Source organism: Vipera ursinii, assembly GCF_947247035.1.
Source record: "Vipera ursinii genome assembly, chromosome: 2".
Classification (NCBI taxonomy): Eukaryota; Metazoa; Chordata; class Lepidosauria; order Squamata; family Viperidae; genus Vipera; species Vipera ursinii.
In genome coordinates this window covers 226851611-226870936 of record NC_139513.1, presented here as the reverse complement: position 1 = coordinate 226870936, position 19326 = coordinate 226851611, and positions in this window count along the sequence as shown.

Below are 19326 nucleotides of genomic sequence, written 5' to 3'. Positions count from 1 at the left end.
CTGGCTGTAAAAGGGAAAAAAAAAATCCTTGTGTGGGGAGGAACTGAATTATGATCAAAGCATCTTTTGCCTTGAAAGACCCGCTAGTCCAGCTGTGATCTGGGAAGCAGAATAGCAAGGATTTAGCAAGACATGCTAAAGGGAACTATACCTGGTTATAACTACGTGCTCTTTTTTCTAATATATAAATACTGATTTCTATCCTTGTAATCTTTGTTGCCCCTAATGTTAATTCATATATACTACAAATTCAAACTGAGGGAGGAGGAGGAGGAGGAGGAAGAGGAAGTTCTTAGACTTATATACCACTTCATAGTGCTTTACAGCTCTCTCTAAGCGGTTTAGAGTCTTCATATTCCCCCACAACAATCTAGGTCCTCATTTTACCGACCTTGGAAAGATGGAAGGCTGAATTAAGTTTGAGCCCGTCAGAATCAAACTCCTGGCAGTGAGCAGTGATTTAGCCTGCAATACTGCATCCTAACCATGGCTCTGTCATGTTTCTAAGTCCACCATGCATAATAAAATGATCTTTTATGTTTTTCACATTTCCATCAGTGATCAGAAATACCTTAGACAGTTCCTTGGTGTCCTATACCTATGGTGTACCAAACAATGGCTGGAGATCAATGGATACATTTTTTTTAATTCCATTTATATCCCGCCCTTCTCCGAAGACTCAAGGCGGCTTACAAGCTTAGCAGTAGCCTTCATTCTATGTATATGCCTGCTTATTAGGGCTTTCACACACACCCCAGCGGCATTATTACAAAGTCAGCTTAATTGCCCCCAACAATCTGGGTCCTTGATCTCCTGATTCCATTTAACATTTAACAATATATTATGGTCTCTGTACTATGAATACCGTAAGCTTGCTATTAAATATTACACTTTAATATCTCTGGTCAATGAGCATAAAATAGATTAAAACTGATCTACTGATATCTTTTAAGTGTTTGCATATTATTTTTCAGACTGATTGCCCAGGACAATTTCTGATTGCTTCAGGAAGAGTTATTCTGGAACAACCAATACAGAAAGATTTTCAAGAGCCAAGGAAGGCAAATGGTGTTTGGATCCACAGTTTAATAAAAATTATTATATCATAATATATAATAATGATATTACAAAAGGCTGCTTTACTTGGAACAGCTTACACCCTGCGACAATACCTTTAACATCATCAAACATCCACAATATCCCAGTCCTTGGGAAAGACTTGACCATTCCATCTGGTCAAGCATGCAGTGCATCCCTTAGGTCAGGAGTTTCAACTGGCAGGATCGAGAAGGAGGGCCTTCTCAGCTGCTGCCCCCACCCTAGGGAATTTCTTACCCCTCCCCAGAGGTGAGGTGAGCCATGGCTTTGTCAACTAGCATGGGGGTCTAAAGGTAGGATGGAGCCCTGGGGATGGCTGCTGTCCTGTTAACCTCCTAGCCCTGAATTTTAACCTGATTTATTTTTACTTGTAAGTTTTATCTTGTGCTTAATCCTGTTTTAAGCTATGCTTTTATTCATGTATGTATGGTTTTATTATGTCGCTGTAAACTGCCCAGAATCAGTTAGGTGTAGGAATTTAATAAATGAAATAGAACAAATAATAAAATAAAATAAAATAAAATAAAATAAAATAAAATAATAAAATAAAATAAAATAAAATAAAATAAAATAAAATAATAAAATAAAATAATGATAAAATTAAATTAAATTAAATTAAATTAAATTAAATTAAATTAAATTAAATTAAATTAAATTAAATAATTACCGGTAAATTAAATTAAATTAAATTAAATTAAATTAAATTAAAATAAAATAAAATACCAGCCAAACAACAGAGTCAATGCAGCTGGATTCTACCACACTTTCAATATGATGACCTACCTCAGCCTTTCCAAACCTGGTGCCTTACCAAGGTGTTGGGCCAGAGTTCTTATCTAAGCAATTAAGAATTTGGGAGATCAAGGACCAAAACACAACTGGATGGCTTACATAGGCACAAATGGATTGCTGGCATTACTTTGTTCTGCTCCATCAAGATAAATCAGTAGCTGTCTTGTCCAACCAAAGTCCTAAACAAATTCTAATGGGCCTCCAGTATTTCATGCAAAGTTCTCTTGGCTTATGTGTCCAAAATGTCTATGGAGATTCTCAGTTATCCAGGTCATGGTTGCTCCAAAGGTGCTTTTTCAAGAGGCAACTGGACTTTCTTGTTTTTCTTTGAAGATGTTTTGCTTCTCATCCAAGAAGCTTCTTCAGTTCTGACTGGATGGTGGCCCCCATCTTGAAAAAGCACCTTTGGGATATGCACCCAAAGCTGATTCAGGGTAAATATTTCATCCTTTTCTGCCCAGACAAGCTATTATCAAATACAGAATTTTAGAGTTTGAGGCCTAGAAGCAGCAAATCTTGATCCAAAGTAAATGTAGGTAAGAAATGAGTGGCTCTCTGAAAAATAAAAATCAGATTTCAGGAATGATGCACAAAACAAACCCTTCTCATTGGGAAAAAATAATTCTTTCCTTGTTTATTTTCAGTGAAATGTTGATATTTTATAGAGCTGCAAAGTTGCATTTTTGCCTTTGGGTTTTTGTGACTGAGACTACTATAGTAATATTAGTTTTATATTTTAAATAACTGATTTGTGGTTCTGGTATGTCCATTATCTTATCACCTGTTGGTGAACTACATTCCCAGCAGTGTCAGGTATCGCTAGGAACTGTGAGTAAGTAACATCTGGAAAGCCGCAAGTCTACAAAAAAATTCTCACCCTGAAAGTTGTAACACTTTTTTTGTCACCAGGAGGTGCAATTGAGATGCACTTTACTGTATGTAACATTCTTTTTTTTCCAGAAGAGCAATTTTTATCAGCTTTGCTTTGTTACATTTTCATTGACTTTGCAGTTAAAAAAACTAGTTACAAAATAGTTTTTCTATTCCATTTTGGTGTTGGTGAACAATCATTTTTCCTGCCATTCTGCTTCTTTAGTTCATTTTTTCTTTCATTAGTCCATTTTTATTCTGATCATAGCTTCATTGCCCATATCTTTCTGGAGTGTGGATTTCATTTATCACACACAACACTTGACTTAAATAAACAAATAGCCACCCTGTAGGGTGAAATAGGATGCATGGATAGTCCCAACTTAACAACCACAATTGGCACTGACAACTCAGTTGCTAAGCACCATGGTGTTAAGTGAGACATCGTGTGACTGCAATCTGTGATTTAACTGCTGGATTCTTCCTAGACTCCATTTGTTGGGCTTCAAATGTAAAGTGCATAAATGGCAATCACGTGACTGTGGGACACTGCGACAATCATAAATGCTACTGGTTCCTAAGGGTCTGAATCTCAATCACACGACTGCTGGAATGCTGCAGTAGTCATAAGTGTGAGACTGACCCATAAAGTTACTTTTTTCAGAGCTGTTGTAATTGTGAATGGTCTCTAAACAAGACAATTGTTAAACAAGCACTATCTGCATGGCTCCAGCACATGAGAAAATGTCTAATGTGCTCCTGCCCTATACATATCTGACCCATTCTCAATGTTTAGCTCGTTTCTATTCTGAATTTCTAGGTCTTTTAAGAGAAAATCTTTAGAGAACCTAGTAATGTATTAGCTGGATATGTAACTTTCTTTGCATCAGATAATATTCAAGTTAGCTTATATCAAAAATGTCATAAATAGAATAAAGCATCAGTAAAGTACATATCAAAAAGTATAACAATAAGACAGATAATAGATCAATAAAAATATAAAAACGGCCAACCAACTAACCATGTTAGCAAGCTTTCCCACTTACTACAGCCAGTGACTACTGATCACTGTATATATTGCAGCTGTTGCAAGACTAATATACTGAAATATACAAAAAGGTTGCAAATAGAGCTGATGGGTTTGCTATCTAGGTTAGATATACTCTGTGTTTTTATTTGTTGTTAAATTCCTTGACTGCTTTATCTCTGTTTCTTCTATCAATATTTGTTTAGAAATTTACCAGCCATGATGTTACCCTACATTAGGCTTGACTCACTCATGTTTGGTCCTCACTCATGTTGTATGTGAAATGCAGCTGTTCACATGTTTTCTTTCTCTCAATTATTATATAGTTTTTGCTGCTGTTGATATTTCTTTGGTCTGTAGTTACGTTTAATTAGTTACAGCTAATAAAATAAATAGTTAGAACATAGTTGTATAGCTCTAATGGTGATCTTTTGAAAGTTCTCTTCATCTTTCTTGTGTGTGGAAATAAAAAAAATGGGTTGCAGAAGTTACTGCTGATACTCTGAAATTAGAGTATTAAAACTAGAAATATCTAGATGATAAAAAGAACAAAGTCATGCTAAAGCTCCTGCTTGATTGGATGACTTTTGGTAGTAATTTATGAAAGGTTATCTGTTGTCTCCAGCTACTATAGCAATATAGTTAATGATTAAGATGCTGGATTTGAAACACTGGGAGCCATAATCCAGTCCTACTCAATCACAGGCTTCAAAAGGCCAGTCTTTTTCTGTCAGTCCAACCTATCTCACAAAGTTGTACAGATAAAATAAGTGAACCTCCATCTCTATCCTAAGTTCTCAGAAAAACAATTGGATACAAATATACTAAATGCATCTCTGCACCTAATCACTGATATTTTAATTGCACTGCTTTATATGCATTGTTATATTCTATTGGTTTCAGCTGGTACTTTCTTGTCCATTCTTCTAACTCACGGGTGTCAAACTCGCCATGTTACATGATGTGTCGCAACATATCGCACGGGCTGGCAATTTGACACCCCTATTCTACCTGGTCCCAAAAAGGGGTTTATCCTTCCCAATATAGATGAAGATCACAGTAAATTAAAGTTTACCTTCATAATTACATCTAACACTCTAGATCAGGGGTGTCAAACTGCCGGCCCATGGGCCGGATGCATCACGACAAAACCACGCCCTCCCCATTGCCAGCAATGGGGGAAAAGTCGCGATACATCGCGTGATGTCACGTGACATCGCGAGTTTGACATACCTGCTCTAGATCAAAGTGTAATATAACTCATTTAGATTTTGCAGAAATTGACAGATTGACATTAAAGATAAAAGAGAAAGAAGACTCAGTGCACTTTAGAACATGGAACATTTTTTATCAATGGCTAGAAAAGCGAATTAAAGAGAAAGGAACACGATATGTATGAATGAACCTTTATTGTCAAAGTGCAACCATGTATACATTGAGATTGGCTGAGCCTCCCTTTGTGCCCCCACCCACCAACTTACAGTGACACAAACCCTCCATCTTATTACACCATGTGAACTAATTGCACAACACACCGGCCTCGCAAGTCAATTATGCATAAAGTTTATAAAAATTATTTCCCGTTCAAAAGCCTAACAGCCGATGGATAAAAGCTGTTTTTCAGCCTGTTGGTGCAGCTGGCTGTACTCCTACATCTCCTACCCGATGGTAGGAGAGTAAAGAGATACCGTCCAGGTTGTGAGTCATGTACTATGTAACATTGAATATACTGTATACTAGTAAGAACAAGACTATTGAGTGATTAACTAACATATTGATAATGATAACATAGAAATTAATTCTTATTTACTTTTTTTTACATACATGAACCCAGACAATATGCTGTTTGCTAAATATTAAGTATGTTATTTTTAAAAAACCTAACCCTATAAAAATTAATAAAATATATATATAAAAGAAAAAAGAAGGAAAAAAACAGATCTGGTTTTGACCTGCCACATAATACCGGTAAATCACGCATTCGGTATTCCTTCTCTTCAGGAAAACATGAATACTTGGGTTGTGTTAAAATGAAAGAACCCACTGCCTGCTACCCATCGGTGATTTTTTTTCCCAAATTCTCAACATCTTTTTTGTGATATGGTGACCAAAATTGGCTGCAGTATTCCAGGTATGGTCTTACTAGGGTTTTATAAAGCAGTACTAATACTTCATGTGATCTTGATTCTCTGTTTATACAATCCAGGATTGTATTAGCTGTTTTGGTTGCTGCTGCACACTGCTGGCTCATAGTCAACTGATCATCCACTAGGTCTCCAAGGTCCTTCTCACAGTTACTGTTTTTAAGCCAGGTCTCACCCAATCTGTACTTGTACCTTTGATTTTTTTTCCTGCCTAAATGTAAAACTTTGCTTTTCTCCATGTTGAAACTCATTTAGTTGGATAGGGCCCATTGTTCAAATTTGTCAAGATCTTTTTGGATCCTGGATTTGTCTTCTGGGGTGTTGGCTACTCCTGCCAGTTTGGTGTCAACTGCAAATTTGATGAGTTCACCTTCAATTCCCTCATCTAAGTCATTGATGAAGATATTGAAGAGTACTGGGTCTAAGACGGAACCTTGTGGTACCCCACTGATTACTTTTCTCCATGTGGATGTAGTGCCATTGAGGACTACTCTCTGAGTACAGTTTGCCAGCCAGCTACAGATCCATCTGGTGGTGGTGTTGTCTATTCCACCATTTTCTAGCTTACCAGGGTGGAGGTTGTGGTCTACTTTATCAAATGCCTTACTGAAATCTAAGTATACTACACCCACAGCATTTCGCTGGTCTACTAGTTTAGTCACTTTATCAAAGAATTAAATAAGATAGGTAAGGGCACAATGTAGGACACAGTGGGGAGGAAAAAGTGAAAGGAAAGTGAGGGACAAAAAGGAAAAAGGAAAAAAAGACATTGACTTCCAACTTCCTCTGTTGCAGTATAATAAAACATTAACATCAAACCTCAACTTTTTACTTTTTCATAATGGTATAAATTAGCCATTTCTGTAACAACAAATCAGTCTAATCAGTAAAACCCCAAATCAAAGTCATTTTTCCACCTCAAGCACAAAGCCCAGAAGTGGTCTCCATGTAGAAACAAAAGTACTTAACATTCTTTTCTTTAATCAAAACTGTCAATTTAGCCATCTCTGCCAACTCCATCAGTTTCTGTAGCTATTCATCCAGAGTGGGAATCAAAATGTCCTTCCATTTTTGTGCATACAGTAATCTTGCTGCCATCAACCTATATGAGATCAAAGTTTCATTTTTTTCAAGTCTTTTTCCATTAAATACAAAAGAAAAATTTCTAGTTTCATCTTTATCTTTACTTTAAGGATTTTCTGCATTAAAATATGAATCCTTCTCCAATAATTCTTTGCTTTATCACATGTCCACCATAAGTGGTAAAAGGTCCCTTCTTTACATTTACATTTCCAGCATTCATTTGAAATACCTTTGTACATTCTAGATAGCTTATTTGATGTTCAGTACCAACAGTGCATCATCTTATAAAAGTTTTCTTTTAAATTGTAATTCAGTGTAAACTTTAAGCGTTTCATCCACATATTCTCCCATTGTTCCAGCATCACATTATATCCAAAGTTCCTTGCCGATCGTATCATACAATATTTTACACATTCATTTTCCAAAATCAATTTCAATAGCATTTTATAAACCTTAGCAATAATATGTTCATCACTACCACACAATAATGTTTCAAATTCATTTTTAACAAAATCAAACCCGTAACTCTTTTTATCTAGTTTAAATCTTTCTTTCAGTTGTTGATATGTAAACCGGTGATGGGCATAACCCTCTGATTCTAAGTCGTCCCTTTATTTAAGAGTAGGGTCACCCAAGTTGAAGAGTATTATTTTACCATAAGTCCACCAGTACGGCTTCGCAACCATGAGTTATTTCTTGACCAGACCAGACCAGACTAGAAAAAAATATTTAACAAAAGAATATACCGTAATAAATACCTGACTGGATCAGACTCCAGCTTCCCATATGATACAGTGGCATTTAAAAACTCATAAGTCTTGGCTGGAAAATGATAGCACCCCTTCCACAGTCAATTCTCAGCAGTCAATATTAGTTTTTTTGTGCCTTTGAGTCAGGCTTGAGCCTTGGAAACTGCCTGGAGAAGTCCCTACAAGATTTCAGAAGTGGTTTGCTATTACCTGTTTCATAATGTGTGAGAGAGGGGCTGGCCCAAGGTCATCCAGCTGACTAAGCTTGCTCTCTACAATTCCCAAAGTAATAAACAGTCATTGAAATTAATAATCATTGGAAGACCTGCCTTTCATGAATATGTCTGGTCCTGCTTTTAAAATCATCCCACTAAGCTTTCACTATTGTTATGTACTGAGCTTTTGGGAGTACCCTATCACGTGTACGCTGGAAAGCTAACGGTTCTCCAGCAACACAGATAGGACCTTCCAGTTCAGGCTGCAGTTAACTTGGCGGGAATGATGGGTTCAATTTGATTGGTTGTCAATACTATGAGAGACTATATAAAGACTGCATGGATACCCCTAACCCTCAGTACAGTTATAGTTATGAATAAAGCAAGTATTCTTCTGCACTCATCTGCCTGGCGTCTTTCCTGCTCGTCTGAACCTGAAACATAACAACTATCACAAGCGCAGACAGTGAATTTTATCATTTTTTATTTATTTTTATTTTTTTAATTCCATTTATATCCCGCCCTTCTCCGAAGACTCAGGGCGGCTTACAAGCTTAGCAGTAGCGTTCTGCATAAAATAATATTTCTTTCTCTTGGTCCTGACTTTTTCATTTGGGTACGTCATTAGGATCAAATCAACGTCTATTTAAAACAGAGACTTGCACATTTTTGTCTCTCTGCAGAGATGTCAGAATCTATTCAGTGGAACTTGTAAATGAGCTAATAGAAATTTCTCTACAATGTTTTGTAATATGACACGAAACAGATTTAGCAGAACTTTTAGCAAGCCTAATAAAGGAGAACGTGTCATGAATTAATACTAAAAATACTAGATCTATTGCAAATATATATACTTAGGAAAATCTGCTTAGAACAATGCCTGATTAGAGATTTAATGATAGTATCAATCTGTCTAGGATGTTGGGTAAAGTCATTTTTAGGCTCCCCCTAACTCATACTCACTTTCTGTGAGACAACATTCGAGAAGTCAAAAGAGCTAACCACTGTGTATTGCTTAATCATTTGTTTAATTTATCAGTGGCAGTTTGCTAATTTATCAATATCAAATTTATTCATGAGCAATTCCACATGGAGAAGCCATCAGCTCTTTAGCCTTGCTGGGTTCTTTTTTTTTTTCTTTCCAGCTCCAATTCAGCCTTTTCAAAATTTCTCTTCCTTTAAAAGCGAAAGTATTTAATTTAATTTAATTTAATAATTTAATTTGTATACCGCCCTTCTCCCGAAGGACTCAGGGCGGTGAACAGGGCAATACACAATAAAAATAGAATACAAAAATTAAAAATCCATTAAACATTATGCCCATAAAATTAATACATATTAAAATTAAAACTATTTATAAAAACCCAACCCCATCCCGTCAGACCAGGCCAGCTTGTTCGAAAAAGAAAGTTTTGAGATCGCGCCGGAAGGAGCGAAGGTCGGGGGCCATCCGGAGCTCAACCGGTAAGCGGTTCCAAAGGTCTGGCGCGCCCACAGAGAACGCTCTCCCCCTGGGGGTCACCAATCGGCATTCTTTGATCGGCGGCACCCTGAGGAAGCCCTCTCTGTGGGAGCGCACTGGACGGAGGGAAGTTGACGCCGGCCGTATGCCAGTCCAAAAAACAGTATGCTTTTTTTAAAAAGAGTTTTCTGGCTGTTAGAGGAATCAGGAATTCTGAATCCAAAATGTCATTTGCCGAGTCAAAAAGTTCCTTGTTTTTGTTTTGATCTGCTGCCATAGACAGCATAGCAAAGTCTTGGTGCTTTCCATATAAAAATGGAGGCTTCAAGTAATAGCTTCTTCATTATTTTTAATTAATTAATTGGTTCTGTATGGTCAAGTCAGTGTCATAACCCGAACTAGACTGTTGTTTCTCTATGTCATATAATATATGTGGGTATATGCATAATTCTGTATTTATTTATTTTTTTGTCATATTTATGTAGTGTATATCAAAGGTGGTAACCCTTTGAGAGCTGAATGCAACAAAATTTCATTTTAATGTATGCCAATTAGTGTACATTTAAAGTGACAATAAAGTTATTATTCTATTCTATTCTATTCTATTCTATTCTATTCTATTCTATTCTATTCTATTCTATTCTGTTCTATTCTATTCTATTCTATTCTACTACATAGATTGATTTTCACCTTACTACATCCAAAATGGGGAAAAATGGATGGCAAAAGTTTAAGAATGCCTGCTATTTTTAATAAAATATGCACATATTGTAAGATGGCAGTACCATAAATATTTATTTATTTATTTTATTATATTTATATATCACCCTTTCCCGAAGGACTCAGGGCGGTTTACAGGGTGGTTAAATAGTGCTTTGCAGCACATCAATGTCATGTTTAATTCCTATTTTAAATTTTAAAAAATGTAAAAGAAATCAAGTTAGTGTTGAATCTGGTTGGCAAAGAGGGAAGTGTCTCTGGGCATGCTCATCATAGCAGGCACTATGTTTATGGCTCAGGATCTTTCAAAAAGACATTTCAGAAAATGTAACATTACAAGAAAATAAAACCGTGCACAAGAAACCCACCCTAAGAAGCAGAAGCAATACCAACATCCTTATCACACATCAAATGTGTGTGTGGGGGGGGTGGTACCACAAGAAAGATTTTCTATTTTTAACTGTTATTTCACTATCCCTTTCATTCTGCACTTCTTGGGGTTCAGTGGAAATGTTATTAATGATATTGATGGAGTTCTCAACATCTGCTGAATGCAGCCCCAGCCAGCACTGCCAGTGTACTTCCAGCTCTATTTCATTAACATCTGGAAGCACAAAGGTTCTCTACCTCTGGCCGTAATATTTTTAGAAACATACCAGTGGAAATAATATGTCACAATACATATTATGCTGCCCTTGGATTTGAAGGTGCCCTTCTGTTATGGAAAGGAATTTTTAAGTCCACCTTTAATTTATATAAAAGAAAAAAAGGAAAAATAATTAGAAAATTAAAAATATAAAAAGTCAATGCAATGATACAAAGCTGCTACTTAGGGAAATATACAGGCATGAAACAACTTTTACTCAGTATATTTAGATAATGCATTAAATAATGAAATGCTTGAGACAATCAAAATTATAAATATATATGCAAAGAATCAAAAACACTAGCACAGAATTCAGTGTAATCTTTAATTAACTGCTTACCAAGAAAGTATAGACTTTAAACTTAAGAATTTTTGAGATATACTAGGAAAAACAAAATAACAGTTAACGTTGCTGATATGTTATAGTTCAGCAGTCTTTGCCAAATACGTAGCTAAGTCAAAGAGAGATAGCAATATTAACACTGATTAATATTAATAAATTATTTTGAAAAAGCTTTTCTGGATGAGACATCAGTCTCTATTTGCTAAGATATTCATTGAGTTTGATTAAAAGTTAAGCAACTCTGTAAATAGCACCATTCTTTTTACATAGGGAAAATAGATCTTAATGCAGAATAGATCAGGGATTTATGCTAAAACTCATATTGCATTATTCTTTTCTTTAGTTAAGATATCTGATGATGATGCATTCTCACCACTATTATTATCATGAATCAGTGCTGTTTATCCAGCAAATAACATAGACTTTATACTTAGTATTTTTTAACGATTGGAGGAGACTTTCTGCTTGACCAAACTGCTTCATCTCACTTTCACCTCATTTTCTAGTTAATAGTGAATCAAAACTTTCTTAGATCCAATTATTATTTTAATGTATGTGTCTTCAACACTATTTCAGTATATTCAAACTCACAAGTTCTATCATTTTATAGTCCAATTCATTTTAAAATACAATTCTAATAAAATAGTTTTCCAGTTTTTCTTTATCAAACTATGTTGTCTTTATTAAAAGATTAAGTTTGAGATATCACAATATTTTGAAATAAATACAGGAATGGCTAGTTCTTTGACTTATGATTGGGAAGCATAAAATGCTTACATTCGTAGTCATATTGCTCTTGCATATATCAAATAGTTACAAAAACATTACGTGAGATATAATTAAAAAATAAATTAAAAATCTTTTGGCTTTGGGCCTAGCTAGCTAGAGGTCCCATCAATAGTTTATATAAAGAGGTAGCAAATATATGGTTATGTCAAATGTACTGGGAAAATGAAGTCAAATCTTAGCAAACAATTTAAAGGGGAAAAAATGAAAATTGTAATTGTTAAAGATGAAGAAGATAAATTATGTAATTCCTCTGAACTGGAAATTTTCTAATTTTAAAACTCTTAAAACCAAACTGAAAAATCTTCTCATATAGAGATAGAGATTGTTATTGTTGCTAAGTTATATTTTGAAAAGTGCAGATGTCTATTAAGGAGAAATATTTGTTTTCCAAATTGTAGCTGTTCACTTGTGTCAAATAATAGATAAACCTCCTTAGTGGAAATTCTCCTTGTTGTCTGCACTGAGTGCATTAATATATGATACCATTAGTTAGTCAGATTAATGTCCTCCATCTCCCTATTAATATAGGACACCTTTAGTTAGTCACTGTTGAGATCAGTAAATTTTTCAACTAGTTCCTTTTACTATTACATCAGCTTGAAGATTGTGTTACATTTTTTTTCTAGGAAATGTTGCTTTGATCCTTTTTTTAATGCTATCTAGTGATCCAGATGTTAAAATTATTTTATGAAAAATGTGGACGGAAACCGGGATTTATACTTTGTAGCAATCAGTAGTGAAAAATTCAGAATTATTATTTTTTGCATTAAGCAGAAGGTATTAATTGATGGCCTCAGTGGGCATATTACTCTAGCTATTGATTTCCCGATTTGGGACCTGCATTTTCAACTTTAAAACATTTAATCTGCTACAAATGATTATTAAATCCTATTTATTTATTCAATTTATATAGCCTTTCATCTTACTTTTACATTGCTCTAGGTCAGGGGTTCCCAACCAGGTGTGCTCACACCCACTGGGGGTGCGAGACGATATTCCAGGGGGTGTGAAAACTTGGGTTTTCAAAATTATAGTGTATATACATAATTTGTTGCTGTTATTTTGAACTTTTGTAAGGGGTGCGAGAATATATCAAAAGCATTCTAGGGCAGCGGGGTATAAAAAGTTTGGGAGCCGTTTAAAGGGGATGCCCTTTATTCCATACCGTTGGCTCCATGCTTGGCACAAAACCAAATTTTCAAGGCCTTATAAGTGGGCAACAAGGATGGTGCCATCTAATCTCAAGGGGACTTTGTACCAAGGGGCTGAGGCCATGGCAGAAAAGGCTCACCTGGGTCTCACCATTAACGCTTCTTAGCTGATAATACTTGGAGCATGCTCCTCCTCACTGATCAGGCAAGGCAGGTACAGACAATTAGGGAGAGATAGTCCCATAAATAGCCTAGTCCCAAGCTATACAGGGCTTTAAAGGTGACAACCAGCACCTTGAATTGTGCCTGGAAGCACAATGGAAACCAATGAAGTTCATGAAGCAGTGGTGCCCCATGCGCCAATAACTTCCCACGCTGTAGCATTCTACACCAGCTGAAACTTCCAAATACACTTCAAGAGCAGCCCTGTATAAAATCCATTGCAATAACCCAGTCAGTAGGTCACGAAGGCATGAGTGACGATGAGCACAGCTCTGTGAGACGAAGAATCTTTTAATTAATCTCCCTAAAAGAATGATAATGAATGAATGAATCTGAGGTGCAAGCTTTAATGGTTGAATGGAATAAAGAATTAGGGATTCCTATTTTGTCTAGATAATGGGAAGACATTTTAACATTAATATTAAATTTCTACTAAACTAAATACTAGATTATATTTTATTCAGCAAAAAATAATCCACATTTTGTATTTCTTAAGACTGCTGTGTTTTTATAGAAAGGGCTGAATCAAATCATGAAGACGTAATGAAAGTGAAGAATTTGGGAAGAATCCAATTAAGTCACAACTGAATATTTTTAGATATTCATATTCATTTGAATTATATTCATATCTCATGGAAATCAACACGGTCAAAAAAAGCAGAATCTCTGGGGCATTTCTTTTAACTAAAAGAACCCAACTTGTCAGCATTTAAAAGCTAAAAAAAAGTGGGTCCAATCACTTGATACTAAAAACCTAAATAGATCACTTATCAATCTATCAATGCAGAATAGTCATAAATGATTATAATAAAATATCCCTACCATTCATTTCAATGCTTATTTAGATCAATGATGTAGGTGTACTGTATGCATTTGTGAATTTATGCCTGTGTTTTGGTGTAGAACACAGCCTTCCTTCCTTCCTTCCTTCCTTCCTTCCTTCCTTCCTTCCTTCCTTCCTTCCTTCCTTTCTTCCTTCCTTCCTTCCTTCCTTCCCTCACAAATAATTTATCGAACTCTGTTGGTGTTTCCTGTTTTATGTTCCATGCTTTAAACTGCTGAATAAATACTATACAGTATTTAAATAGAATGTCTCCTGGCCTCAGCATCCCAGAATTTTAATTTGTAGGATCTTCACCATCCCTTTCTAGTTTATCTGGTGGAGGGGGAAGAAAAAACCCTTAAAAAGGCAACGGCTTTACTCCATTCATGCTTTCCCATAGTTTTACTTTGAATGCCTTTAACATAACCAAATTTATGGCCCTTTTTTGCAATTTTATTTACTCTGGTCTTTGGAAATTACTTACTTGTGCCAAATTTCCCTAAATAGGATTTCAGAAACATAGACATCTCATCTGCTAGAGTTCCATTTTCCAATATCTGAAAATGACTCACTAGTTCTCTTTTGTTAAAAAAAAACCATTTAAAGCTTTTTATTCTCTAATTATTACGGGCTTCAGAACTACAGATGGTTGCCTGGCAACATATTTAGTAGCTTTCTAACTAACTCTCTCCTAGAGAGCATCAGATTAATTTGTTCTTTTTTTTAAGCCAGTGACGGGGTCCCAGTCTTCATTTCATCTATTTCTCAAAGCCATACCTGGCATCTTACCAAGATAATAGTTTTTGGGATAGTTTCAGTTGCTTGTAGAGTTGAGAATTTTTTTTTGAAAAAAATCTAACTTTGCTGCCTCCTTCCTTATTTTGTTTCAATCTTCCTTTCACTCTTTATAAATGTTGGCAAGACCTGCTCCCAGCTGACTTCAGTATTTTTTTTAATTAATTGTAACGAGGTATTTGGGACCCAGAAGAAGGCCCCATCCAGGAATTCCCCCAGTTCTCCTGAGTCTTAACTTCAGCATGTTGTGCCTTTCTCCTACATGCAGGAGAGATAAATCAGCCTCAGGATATTCCTGGATAATACTTGAGGGATAGTTTCTACATCCTGCGTCAAGTTGTTTTGTTCTGTGCTAGACTGAAGGTTTCCTGTGTTGCTGATTCCATTTCAGTTCTGCTGCTAATCTGGCTAATGGACACTATCCTGGGCACCTTTTTTCGAAGAGAAGATCAAAGTTGGACTTTTTGAGGTCATCAAAGAACATCTTTTCTACGTTCCTGTCTATGTGCCTTTCTGAGGAAACATTTTGGAAGAGTGGCTTTACCTTGAAATATCGAGTTATGTACATACCCATCAAACACATTGGGAGCAAGGCAACACCTTAAAAAATGAACAAAATGGCTGCTAATCCTTGTTCTAAGCTTCAATCTTACCTACCTTTCTATTTATCACAGCTTTCCCTCCTCTGGACTGGAACACTGATCAAAGGATTTGTCTCTGACGCTTTCTCCTGCCATATTCCCAATGACAAACAAGCTCCTGATATTAATATAATAGTAATGTTTTCCTTAGAGTCCAACTTGCCTGAAAACCCAAGAAGCCATCATAAATATAGAACTTGAAAGGTGAGATTTATTGAAGTGAATGAAGTGAACCATGGTATATAAGAAAGGAGGGAATGTCAAAATGTGGCATTTTGCCAGTGTATTGAATCAACTCAGCAATGCTGAAATTGCTGGGCCAGCAAAAACCTGGATTATTATAAAATTCTTGAGCCAAGCCATCCCAAAGCCAACAAATAAGCAGAGGGGGGAAGGACTAAAGATCACCAGTCTGTGTCCTTCTTTAAAGGCATTCAGTCACTGTTGGAGACATAATGTATTTATAATAAAATAGAGCCCGGAGGTGGTTGTTCTTTATCTCTAGCCATATTGCAGTTAAAGTGGATTAAACATTATTTACATGTTCTAATTCTATTTCATCTATAGAAAGAGATGTGTTTCTTCCTGTTGTTTAAAAATTGCAGTATATAACAGCGAGGCTTAATTCTGAAAACCATTTTCCAGAACAGAAAGATTCCAATTTGATCAAACGCAATGAAACAAAATTCCTCAATATTATCAAATGATGAATTCTACTACAAAATGCTGTATTTTCTTGATGATCTGAAAATGTCTTTAAATGCCTGAGAAAACTTTGAGGAATGAGGCAAATGAGCTCTTTTCTGCTAATATAGAATTCATAACTATGGTTTCAAAGCTGTTTTCATAACCTATATTCAAGGTTATTGAAAGGCAGCTTGGTGTAGTGCTCAGTAAGAAACTGGGAGACCATGGCTTCTAGCCTACCTTGGGCACAAAGCCAGCTGGGCGACTTTATGCCAGTCACTTTTTCTCAACCTTAGGAAACAGGCAATGGCAAATCAACTCTGAAAAACCCTGCCAAGAAAACTACAGGGATTTTTTTCAGAGGGTCTATGAGAATCAGACATGATTGAACAGTAGGAAAAAATGTATCACAGTTATTTGCCAGTCTTAGCAGGGACTCTTTGTATCTAGATATTTCAGAAGCAAAATGCTTCCTTAATTATGTTTTGCAGTACAGGCTTGGAGTACATAGATTCTTTAAACTTTGCTGGGTTGGACAAGTGCTTACCAAGATCATGTATTTCTTTTTTTAAAAAAAATAGTGGAGAATTTAGCTTTTGCAGCCTTCAGCTGTTAATATGTTCTACAGCAAAAGAGCTTTTACAGCAGTTCGCTTGTAATCAGTAATGTGTCCTTTGTTAAGACTGGAAATCTATTTTGGCTTACGTTGACTCAGAAAAAGTTCCCAAAAGAACTTTGCCACTCTGTATTTTGGATTAACAATTCTGTGCCTATTTAAGGAAATGAAACTTTGTTCCCTTAATATCATGACTGAGATACCTTCGGTGTACATTGCTCTCTTATCTGTTTTTTCCCCCCTTGAACGGGATCAACTCATTTCACTTCCTAGCAATATCCAATCATTTAGTAGCAAATTGGTCACAAGCATTTGGATTGTCTATTTCATGTCTTCTTCCCTAATAAAATTAAGAGAAGTTTGGAATTGAATGCAAATGTATGCATACAGAGATATATTTATATCAAGAATGTGCAAAGCTCTAGCTTTAGAGAAAAGAAAGAACTGCCAAAGAATTTCCCAAAGTTTTTGTTTTCTCTCACAGTACAGAGGGATCTAATCTGGGCATCGCTGATAGTTTTCCAGAAATACATGTGCTTGGAAGGGGCAAGTTTTATACAGAACTCTCTGTCTCTCTCCTTCTGTGCCCTCCTACCTCTCTCTCTTTGCCACAATATATGAACATATTTCCACAAAATACTTCTTATTATATTATCTAAGATAGTGAAATCAGAGCAACATTTTCTTTTTAAAAAACGGACAGAGTTGCAATGCTTGCAGAAGGCAAACCAATGGCCGATTGAAGTGCAAAGGAGCAAAATTTTCCCTACATTACCTGCTCAGATGGTCATTGGATGACTTTGGGCTCATCCTATTTCTCTGGGTTGTAGTAGGAATAAAATGCAGATCCTCATTTAAACCACCTTGAGGTCCTGTGGGGACAAAAGGGGGGGCACTAAATAAAATGAATTGAATAATGCGAAAATATTGTTCTACATTACATACGCAGTTAAATAAAGAAGCAATGGGATTGCACCTTTCCTGTGATCTCAGGATTCTTATATTATAGCTAAGGATAATTTAAGCCCTTAAATTTGTAAGAATAGAATCCTCAACTTATTTATCTAGGATAAAATTAGCCAGCTTACTTTTGAAGGATTCCCATAGGTTAGCAAAGCTATTTAAATGTGAATTTTATCTTAATAGCTATTACTTCTGGGTAATTATGGTTAATTTGGGTTATCTTGGTTAGTTTGTTATCTACAAGGTAAGGAAAGGCTTAACTAATCTTGTTACATCTGTTTTTTTCCAACCTGTTTTTTTCCCAATCTTTGAAAGATCTATATGAGCCTCTTTCCCCAGGCTGATGCCCTTCATTAGCATTGGACTACAATTCACATCAATTCGCATTATGAACTACTCTGGCTGAGAATGATGGAATACATCTGGAGATAGTTTGTTTCTGAAAAATAATTATTTTTCTTTTATTGTTTCCAAAAAACAATTGGAAGTAAAATACGAAATACCAGGATTTGCAGATCAAAATTGAACCCTTATGGGGAAAAATCTATTTTATACTAATTGTGATTAAAGTCTTGCAGCAATACCTAAAGGATTTCTTCAATATCTGGAAATATTGAATTTATCAGACCTGAACAGCCTAGTTTCACAAAAAAGCAGCCTCCTTGGAACTGCATATACTCTTAGATGCTACCTTAATAATTCTTAGCTCCTTGGCAAGGTCTTGAATTATGAAGTTTCCATCAGTCTTAGACTGCAAATCTAACTGCAGATTGCCCACACAAAATAAATAACAATAAAAGTTACCTAATCTTGTTGCATCTGTTCCTTTCCAACCCCTATTCAGTCTTTGAAGGATGAGTGCATGAGTGTCTTTCCCAAGGCTTGTTCCCTTCATTAACATTGGACTACAATTCACACCAATGCCCATCATTAGCTACACTGCCTGAGGATGATGGAATGTATCTCAAGAGTGTGAAGCCAGAAATGAAAGGGTACTTTCTAATTTCCTTCTTTCTTCTTCAATCTCCTTTTCCTGATATCTCAGTTCCGATCTGTTCCACCTTCTTCCTTTTGCTTGGTCTTCTGACATCGTCTGAGGTGGTTAGGATACATCAGGTCACACCTCAGCCTGTCAGGACACAGTGCCTCCTTTTCTCCAGCCCATCACTTCATTTCAACTTCAAAGAGGTTGCTGACTGGCTGGCTTCGTTAGGCATAAATAATGACAGTGAACCGTGTTGCATATTCTTCCCCTTTTATGTTTTAGGCTGTGGGGGAGGCACAAAGGGATGCTCAGCCAATCTCACTGTACACAAGTTGTACTTTGATAATAAAGGTTCATTCATTCAATAGAAAGCATTCTCTTAAATCCAGTCAAGACATGGCCAACACAGGGACGTATATATGTATGTAGTCTTTACCAAACACGGTAGAATCAGCAAATGCATCCTGTTCCTACCAACCTGGAATGATGACATTCTGACAGCTTC